The sequence below is a fragment of the Bos javanicus genome, chromosome 13 (assembly GCF_032452875.1).
Source record: "Bos javanicus breed banteng chromosome 13, ARS-OSU_banteng_1.0, whole genome shotgun sequence".
In the NCBI taxonomy this organism is placed as follows: Eukaryota; Metazoa; Chordata; class Mammalia; order Artiodactyla; family Bovidae; genus Bos; species Bos javanicus.
The window spans coordinates 7,095,416-7,101,415 of record NC_083880.1 but is presented as its reverse complement, the minus strand read 5'-3'; the positions used below and the strand labels follow the sequence as shown (position 1 = coordinate 7,101,415).

At 44.0% G+C, this 6,000-nt stretch overlaps 1 protein-coding gene across 4 annotated transcripts in view; it reads left to right on the top strand.

The window, feature by feature from the left end:
* The first annotated feature begins 2,066 nt into the window (after positions 1-2,066).
* The window catches only part of TASP1 (taspase 1), a 315,861-nt gene continuing 311,927 nt past the window's right edge, over positions 2,067-6,000 (top strand). For all 4 annotated transcript variants that reach the window (XM_061435626.1, XM_061435628.1, XM_061435627.1 and 1 more), the window contains exon 1: positions 2,067-2,166. The gene's annotated coding sequence lies outside the window, so the exon portion shown is untranslated. The remainder of the gene's footprint in view (positions 2,167-6,000) is intronic.

Here is a 6,000-nt window from a genome sequence, read left to right as displayed (position 1 = left end):
TCGGACATGACTGAGCAACTGAACTGACTGACTCGCTGACTATACAGCACGAATTTTCTAAATTTCAATAACAGTTACTCCAAGAGCAAACTGGACATTTTTGGTTTATTTTATACCATGTGTCATTTATTTGAGAAAGAAGTTTGAGTCTTCACATATTTTCAGGTAACAAACTAAATGTAATTTTTTTTTCCAAGTATCATTTATGGATCTTACTATTACTTATTACTTTCCTAAGTACTTCATGTAGCTTAGTTTAGTCCACAGAACAACTCTATGAGAGATTTTATTATTATCCTCATTTTACAGCTGTGGAAACTGAGTCACAGAAAGATAGTAAATCGTTCAAGGTGACTCAATTGGTAGGTGATAGGGTTGAGATACCAACCCAGATTCTCTTGGTTCTAGAATCCTTGTTCTTAAGCACTGCACTACCACTATCTATTCTGCAATAAACACTGTTTCTTTTTCTTCTTATTTAAACCATTTAATATAGGGCCCTACATTTCCTTTTAAGTCCAAAATTCTGTCTTTATAGATAACTTTCACAATAGACCTTTTAAATACTATTTTATTTTTGTTTGTAGAGAAGAATATTAGCAGAAAATATGTTGGAGAACACAAAAGTTAATAAAATGGATTTGGAATTACTGGAAGTTGAGAAGTCTTTCCTGTACATTTAACACATACTTTCATCTAGGAATTCCAGGGGAATCAGTTCTGCTGTCTCACTCCCATACTAGCCGCAGACTGTCTTCCCGACTTCCATTCTTGATTGCTGGCAGTACATGTCTTTATGGCTCCCCTCTCTGTAGGTACTCCTTCCATCACTCTCCCCATTCCACCTCTGCAGTTAGGCTAAAGAGAAAGTCCCTCTGGTTCAGTGGTTCTCAAATTTTAGGTGCATCTGAATCACTTGGATGGCTTGTTAGAACAGATCTTTTGGTCCTAAACTATTGCCCAAATCTTGGCTCTCTGTGCATCAATGCCAAACAGAAATATAGAAATAGAATTATAGAGGGGAAGGAAAGAGTGGTTTTATTACATTGTCAGGCAAAGGGGAAACCCAGTAGGTCTCAAGAACTGTGTCCACCTCACTGGTGAGCAGGGAGACGTCATAAAGTCAGGAAAGAGTATGTGATAAGGATCAAGATAATAGAGTCTTCTTTTCTTCTTCTGCAGTTTCAAAAGGGTGGGGTTGCTGACAAGATTAGGGTGTGTGCAGGGTCCTAGGTGGTCCTCTCCTAATCTTGAAGACCCCCTCTGGTCTCTTTAACCTTGCCTCAGGTGGTTTCCTTGCTGTTTCTCCTTTGATCAGCAGCTATCCTGCCCTTTTGAACTCGGAGAAGGTCATGGAGGCGAGTCTTAGGTACAGAATGGGGGACAAAAAGTCCTCCATGCCCAGGAGCCCCGCAGGGCCCTGTTACGCCCGTAGAAAACCCAAAGTTTCTGACTGAGGAAGTCTGAGGTGTGGCTCAAGAATCCATATTTTTGGTAAGATTCCATGTGATGCTGAAGCTGCTCATGTGAGGGCCACACTTTGAAAACTATTAAGTACAGAATAGGTTTAATGGTGGTTACATGGTAGATGATTCATGTTAATAATTACAAGAAACATGAAAGAGATTACATGTTACTATCAATAGGTCTTGGTTTTAGATGCTAGATGGTAAAAGAAAGGCCACTCCCACTTTCATCCTCTCCAGAGCAAGGCTAGCCCCTGTCTCCCACGTGTAATTCAGGCAGAACTCTAGATATCCCTACGGTGTAGTGGGGAGGGGAGGGCTGCAAGGATTGGATGAAATTAAGCTTGTCAGTGACACCTCAGTAAGTGGCGACTGGTTTAATTTGACATCACGTTGCTAGGATACCGACCACTCTGATCAGAAGATCACAGCCTTCCGGCCCATTAAGGGGCTGGGAGAGACAGGCGAGGGCGCTTGCGCAGCTCAAAAGGCGGCTCCAGGTGGGGTCTTCCCGGCACCTCTGCGGCCAGGTGAGCCGCGCCAGAATAGGGGGCGGGGCAGAGCCGCCTCTGGGCGGCTGCTTCCGGACACGTGGCTGCGCTCGGACCCAATGGGGGAGCTTGACGTCACCCCCGCTTCCTCACCCTGGCAACGGGCGGGTGGCTACTTCCGGTGCTCTGAGGGCTCTGGGCTGATGCGGGTGAGTGTCCCTCCTCACGCTGTCCGCGCGGCTGCGGCCGCCGCGCGCTCTCTCTTCCCCGGCGCCGCGCGCTCCCCAGGACGTGCTCTCTGGGCCGGGGGCGGGCGGCGCGCAGGATGCTCCTCGCCGGGGGCGGTGCCGGAGGACGGGACCCGAGGCGTGCCTCGTCTCCGAGCCCTGGTCGCGCGTGGGGCCCGTCCCGGCGCCCTCTCCCAGCGGCTGCGGCCCTGCGGTCTCCTCCCCTCTGCGGGGAAGGGGCCGGCTGTTTTTGGGGAGGGGGTCTTGGCAGTCCCTCACGCTCGGTGCGGTCTCGGGCTGCGGTTTCTCCGAGTTCCAGGTTCTGGGAGAGCCGGGAGTGTGCGCCCCGGTCGTGTGTAGCCGGTCGGGGCGGAGCAGCCCCGTAGTGTGTTAGAGCCCTGGTTAGAGCCCCGCGGGAAGTTAGCGTTTACTGCTTAGCTGGAGAGGGGAGAGGAAAGGACCTAGAGGATGGAGCAGGAGTAACCTGAGAGGAGGGTGGGGAACAGGAATTGGAGGTGCCTTGGAAATAGAGGGCATCGTGTTTCCGGGAGGAGGGAGATCAGCTTCATTCGCCTCTGGAGGGGAGGGAAGGGGAATGCAAAGTATTTTTGGGGACCGTGTGACTGGGATCACTGTACAAGAAACTAAGGAATTTTTATACACTGGGAGTTTAATAATTTGCTTTTGTGTTTGAATAAAGCTCGCCTCTCCCCCCCCCCCCCCGCACTTATAAAAAAGCAGTGCATGCTTATTAACGAATATTTGGAAAATGCAGAAATATTTAAGAAGAGATCATCTGTGATTCCACCAGCCCAGCATTTTGATCTTTCTACGTTTTAAAAAGTTGCATATACTTAACCTACATAAGATTGTGAAAGTGAAAGTCGCTCAGTCCTGTCTGACTCTTTGCAACCCCATGGACTCTACAGTCCATGGAATTCTCCAGGCCAGAATACTGGAGTGGGTAGCCTTTCCCTTCTCCAGGGGATCTTCCCAACCCAGGATCGAACCCAGGTCTCCCACATTGCAGGTGGATTCTTTACCAGCTGAGCCACAGGGGAAGCCCACTTAGGATTATAGTGTATATAAAATACGATTTTCGCTAAGAAGCATATGTTTTGTACATTGCGTCTGTTGTATGAATTTTTTGAGATATTATAAAATTCCACCCTTTTAAATTTAAATTTCAGTGGCTTTTAGTATATTCACAAAGTTGTGCACCCATTATCAGTATCTAATTCCATGACGTTTTCATCACCTCCAAAAAAACTCTGTACACATTACAGTTGCTTCTCATTAGATCTCCTTTCCCCTTGTTCCCCCATCTTTTGGCAACCAGGAGTCTACTTTGTGTCTATGGATTTTCCTATTCTGGACATTTCATGTAAATGGAATCATACAATATGGGGCTTTTTGTTGTCTTGCCTTCTTTCACTCAGCATAGTGTTTTCAAGGTACATCCACTTGTATTATGTATTAGGACTTAGCCTTCTTTTTATGGTCGAATAATATTCATTATATAAATATGCCACATTTTGTTTATCCATCATCAGTTGATGAACATTTGGATTGTTTCCAGTTCTTGACTGTTATGAATAATTCTGCTATAAACATCCAGGTACAAGTTTTTGTGTGAACGCGTGTCTTCAGTTTTCTTAGCTGTATACCTAGGAATGAAATTGCTGGGTCATGTGGGAACTGTTTATCTTTTTGAGAACTGCCAGGTGTCTTCCAGGGTGGCCTGCACAAGCGGGATATAAGGGTTCTGATTTCTGCTTATCCTTGCTGGTATTTATTCTGTCTTTTTGATTATAGCCTTCTGTTGGTTGGGAAATGGCATCTTGTAGTTTTGATTTGCATACCCTTGATGTCTGATAATGTCGAATATCTTTTCTTTGTGCTTACTGGTCTTTTATATGTCTTTGGAGAAATGTCCATTCAATTCCTTTGCCCATTTTTAAATTGAATTAAAATGTTTTTTAAAGAAAATTTTAAGTTGTATGAGTTCTGTATATAGTCTGGACACAAGTCCCCTTTCAGATTTGCAATATTTCTTCCATTCCATCCCCCCACCCCCTGCCATTTTGTGGAGTATCTTTTCACTTCCTTGAATGGTGTTCCTTGAAGTGCAAAAGTTAAAAATTTTGGTGCAGTCCCGTTTATCTGTGGGTTTTGTTGTTGTTTGTGCTTTTGGTGTTATGTGTAAAATCACTGCCAAATCCAAGTTCATGAAGGTTTACTCTTTTTTTTTCCGTAAGTTTTATGTAGTTTTAGCTCTTACATTTAGGTCTTGATCTATGTAGAGTTAATTTTTGTATATGGTGTGAGGTAGGAGTCCAATTTTATTCTTGTGCATGTGACTCTCCAGTTTTCCCAGCACCGTTTGTTGAAAAGACTGTCTTTTCCCCATTGAATGACCTTTGGCACCTTTAAAAAAAAAACAAAACAAACAGTTGACCATAAATACATAGATTGTCTAAGTTAGGTATTTAAGTCACTCCGAGATTTTTGTTTTTCTAAATTATCCTATGTTAAACACAGCTTAAAAGGCATAAAGCTTTTTCTATATTTAAAATTATTTTGGTAGAAAGTGTCCTCAGAAGTGGAATTACTGGGTTAAAGATGAAATAAGTATGTTTTGGAGCTTATTTAATGAGGAATTAAAGCTTCAGTCTCATAATAAGAGCAACAAATCGCTTCATCAGCTGCTATAGCTTAAGGGCTGGATTTCTCTAAAAGCCTTTGCTGTAAGATGAATGGATTCCATGACTTCCTTCCTCCTTCAACTGCTTCTAAAAGGCTCAGTAAACCTAGAGTGAAAACCTTCAACACCAGAGGCAAACACGACATGTGGAAGTCTTCTAAATGGCTTAAAAAAAAAAGAAATAGTGTCATCATATGCTGTAGGAATATGAAACAATATTTGAGAGAAATGGAGTCAAGATTTAGACCTTAAATCAGTGCCATGAAAGTCCCTGAAGCAAAAACAGTGTTTTATTCTGAATTTCTCTTCTGGCCTTGATAATCAAGTTAACGTACATTCATCTTGTTCACAGAGACAGCGAACTTAAATCTTCTCTTTTAGTAAATCAGTTCAGTTCAGTTGCTCAGTCATGTCCGACTCTTTGCGACCCCATGAATCGCAGCACGCCAGGCCTCCCTGTCCATCACCAACTCCTGGAGCCCACCCAAACCCATGTCCGTTGAGTCAGTGATGCCATCCAGCCATCTCATCCTCTGTCATCCCCTTCTCTTCCTGACCCCAGTCCCTCCCAGCATCAGGGTCATTTCCAATGAGTAAGCTCTTCACATGAGGTGGCCAAAGTATTGAGTTGCAGCTTCAGCATCATTCCTTCCAGTGAACACCCAGGACTGATCTTTAGGAAGGACTGGTTGGATCTCCTTGTAGTCCAAGGGACTCTCAAGAATCTTCTCCAACACCACAGTTCAAAAGCATCAATTCTTCAGTGCTCAGCTTTCTTCACAGTCCAACTCTCACATCCATACATGACCACTGGAAAAACCATAGCCTTGACTAGACGGACCTTTGTTGGCAAAGTAATGTCTCTGCTTTTTATATGTTATCTAGGTTGGTCATAATTTTCCTTCCAAGGAGTAAGCATCTTTTAATTTCATGGCTGCAGTCACCATCTGCAGTGATTTTGGAGCCCCCAAAAATAAAGTCTGACACTGTTTCCACTGTTTCCCCATCTATTTCCCATGAAGTGATGGGACAAGATGCCATGATCTTAGTTTTTTGAATGTTGAGCTTTAAGCCAACGTTTTCACTCTCCTCTTTCACTGTCATCAAGAGGC